Raw genomic sequence first — 3,820 nt, 5'->3', positions numbered from 1 at the left:
ATGTTTTGTCTGACATACTTTGGACATGTTGTAAGGAGGGACCAGTCCTTGGAGAAAGACGTCATGCTTGGGAGGGTGGAGGGACAGAGCAGGAGAGGAAGACCCTCTATGAGTTGGATTGATTCAGTGACTGGGATAATCGGGGTGGGTGTGTCTGAGACAGTGAGATTGGCACAGAATAGAGCAGAGTTTAGAGCTATTGTACATAGGGTCGCTATGAGCCGCAGGCGACTTAATGGCACATAACAACAAGTATTCCACTGCTCAATTCACACAGTAGCTTCTTGGTCTAGGTATAGGTTTTGCATGAGCACAAATAAATATTCTGGGATTCTCATTCTTTTCAATGTTAGCCATAGTTTTTTTATGATCCACACAGTCAAATGCCTTTGCCTAGTCAATAAGGCACAAATACACATTCTTCAGGATCCATCTAACATCAGCATCACATCCTCTCCAGCATTTATTACGTGCTGCCCTGTAAAACTTTGCCACTGTTACTGGAGTGAGATGGTATCTCATTGTGGTTTTGATTTGTATCTCTCTTATTGCCATCCGATATCCCTGGTAGGGAGATGTGCTACTAAACCAAGTTGACTCCACCAGCACCTCTGTGGTAAAGTGGGGCAATCTGCTTCCATGGATTGATTGCTTCCTGATAACACATTGGAGGGTTAGCTTTGAGTTGATCGTGACTCTTCTAAATCCACCTTGAACTTCTGTCAGTTCTCTAACTATGCACTGTTGTAGGCAGTTTTTGTTTTGTTTTGTTTTCATTTTACAATTTATTAGCTCTTCCAGTGTTTCACTGTAATACAGGGTACTTCAAAGATCTACCATGAATGAAGGTAGACTTAAGACATAATAAGCAGATGTCTTGACTGACTCAGTCTACTGCACAAACTCCTGATAGAATCAACTCTACTGGGAAGCAGTCTTTCAGGTTATTGGCCAGTCAGTGGTCTTTCATTCAGGTGATCTTATTTCTTTCTGAAAAGGTTGACATTTGGGGTCTTCAAACTTAAAATTGGAGAGGAATAAGCCTGCGGATATACTGGTTATACAATCCCATACTGGTTATTTGTTATGGCACAAAAGAGTCCATAAAGATGAGAAAGATTCCAATCAGCTGGAAGCAAGCAAGTCCTAAAGAAAATCCTGCAATAATTCCCATTTGTGATTGTATACTGGTCATTACCCTTATAAACAACCTTCTGTGTAGATGTTATGTGCATCTTTGCTTGAAGAACATTCAATTTTACAGCAAACCTTTGGGAATCCTTGTTCTGAATAACTAGTATCTTGCCAATCTCTATATGTGGTGATATCACAAGAATACAATGTATTTTGGATCTTGTCTACTGCATCACTTCTACAATGTGTAGTGTTATATTGCTTTGGAGCTTTTTCATAATTAATCTTGAAGCTGCTGTTAATTTCATGTCTGAAGACAAATCCTACGATGGCAGCAACCAGTTCAACCAAGAAAAACAAGAGTCAGAAACACTGAACGCAGATTTAGCACCCAGGCCGAAGCTCAACAGCCAAAGGTGGCCAGAAGAATAATGACAATGACAGTACAATGCCAAAGAGCACTAAGGGGACATTGCTGGAGTTCTCATTTAAAAGGGAAAAATACTTCTCCAGGCTCACCTTGCCCCAAATGCAAAAGGCAAGAAGGATAACATCTGTGATCCAAAAGATGGAAGTGTAGATCAAGAGGACGCTCTTGAGACAGGTAATGACCGGTTTAGTCTGGTTTCTTCCTAGGTGTGGATGCCATGACTTGCCTAAGACCTCCAGGTATTTTTTTTTCATGTTTTTCAGCAGTACTTTGCTTGCATGTGATATTAATGATATTGTCGACCCTGCTTGTTGTTGTGTATTGGAGAGTAGGAACCGACCCTTGCTGACCCGCTAGCGGGTTTTCAGAGGCAGTTAACCACATGTGAGGAGGTTGCCCATCCTTCTGCAGAGCAGCTGGTGGCCTTGAACCACGTGCCTTCAACATTGGTGGTGGTTGTTGTTGTAATGTGCTGTCAAGTCGAGTCGTTTGCGACTCATAGAGACCCTACGTACAACAGCCCTAAACTCTGCTCTGTCCTGTGCCAATCGCACTGTCTCTGACACACCACCCATCCCGATTACCCCAGTCACTGAATCAATCCACCTCATAGAGGGTCTTCCCCTCCTGTGCTGTCCCTCCCAAGCATGATATCCTTCTCCAAGGACCGGTCTCTCCTCACAACATGTCCAAAGTATGTTAGACGGAGCCTTAGAATCCTTACCTCCAAGGAGCCACCTGGTTTAGCCCTTTCCAGGATGAATCTGTTTATTTTCCTAGCAGTCCATGGTACATTCAGTACTCTTCTCCAGCACCACAGCTCAAAGGTGTCAATTCTCCTTCTATCCTCCCTAGTCATTGTCCAACTCTCTGATGCATAACAAGCATGTGAAAGTGTAGCTTTGTTGAGTACCAAGACTGGAAATGAAAAAGCATGTAGGGCTGTGCTCCTTTTAACATGGGCCACTAGCAAGAGCCCCTCTGACTAGGGAAGAAAGATTGATTTTAAGGAAACGATAATGTTGTCTAAAGTCCACTTCAAAATAATTAATGAGAAGGGCATGGAGGAATGAATGAAATGACTGACTATGTGCTGATTGTTGAAACTGGTCACTGGGTACATGGCGAGTTTAGTTATCTCAATTCTGTCTGTCCTTGAAAAATATTTGTAATAAAACCTTTTCCCCTCAGGGAGCTCTGGTGGCCTAGTGGCAAGAAGCTACATTGGAATCCCAGAGGTATGCAGTTCAAATCCACCAGATGCTTTGCTGGAAAAGGAGAGGCAATCTCCTCCTGTACCAGTCAGATCCGATTTGATGGTACACACACAAAATACTAAAGTAAAAAAAAAAAGGAAGTTAGGATATTATAAAAAAAAAACAAACACAACAAAAAACAACCTTTTCCCCATGATCCTAAAAAACAAACAAGAAAGTGGGGGTGGGGAGTTGTTTATTCTGAAAAGCTCAAGTGTGTTTGTTTTTCTTTATTACTTTGGATTTTATGGCAACTAGAAGAGAGGACAACCCCTCAAGGAGATAGATTGCCAGTGATTGCAACAGTGGGCTTGGACACGACAGAGATTGGCAAGATGGCACAGGTCAGGCAGGCTTTTGTTGTGTAGCACCCACTTGACAACACCCAACAAGAGCAGATTTTGCATGCAATTATAAAATTCTTATCTCTGGTTCTTGGATTTCCCTCAAGGTCTTTTGGTGACATAAGCGATTCACACTTGACTTGTCCAAAGCTCTGGTGGCCTAGTCTGTGGGGGGGTCGTGCTGCTAAACCAAACTGAATCCACTAGCAGCTCTGAGGTAGAAAGAGGGGCAATCTCCTTCCCTGTGATTGATTGCCTCTTGAAAACACAGCTTTGAGTTTGTTGTGACTTGATACTAATGACTGGCCTGAAGGATGACGCCATGTAAGGAGACACCCAAGGAAACTATATGGAGCAGATCTTCTCTGGAACCCGTGGGGTCGCCAAGGGTGGGAATCTTCTTGAAGGCCACAGAGAAGATATCCTTCAGTTAATAGTTGTAAATCAACAAATTCTTTTCTATCATATTATTTTTATTACAGGCCATGGTTTTTGCAATCACTTGTTATGCATCAGAGTTGGACAATGACTAGGGAGGATAGAAGGAGAATTGACGCCCTTGAGCTGTGGTGCTGGAGAAGAGTATTGAATGTACCATGGACTGCCAAGAAAACAAACAGATTCATCCTAGAGAGGGCTAAACCAGGCTGCTCCTT

General features: G+C 42.7%; 1 pseudogene; it reads right to left on the bottom strand.

Annotated features, from left to right (window-relative positions):
* Positions 1-1,058: 1,058 nt before the first annotated feature.
* The window catches only part of LOC102868800, a 15,194-nt pseudogene continuing 12,432 nt past the window's right edge, over positions 1,059-3,820 (bottom strand).

The sequence above is a fragment of the Elephantulus edwardii genome, unplaced genomic scaffold (genome assembly GCF_000299155.1).
Source record: "Elephantulus edwardii isolate Elephantulus edwardi_28Jun2011 unplaced genomic scaffold, EleEdw1.0 scaffold00090, whole genome shotgun sequence".
In the NCBI taxonomy this organism is placed as follows: Eukaryota; Metazoa; Chordata; class Mammalia; order Macroscelidea; family Macroscelididae; genus Elephantulus; species Elephantulus edwardii.
Note: the sequence above shows the minus strand (reverse complement) of the source record. Positions and strands in the feature narration are given on the sequence as shown.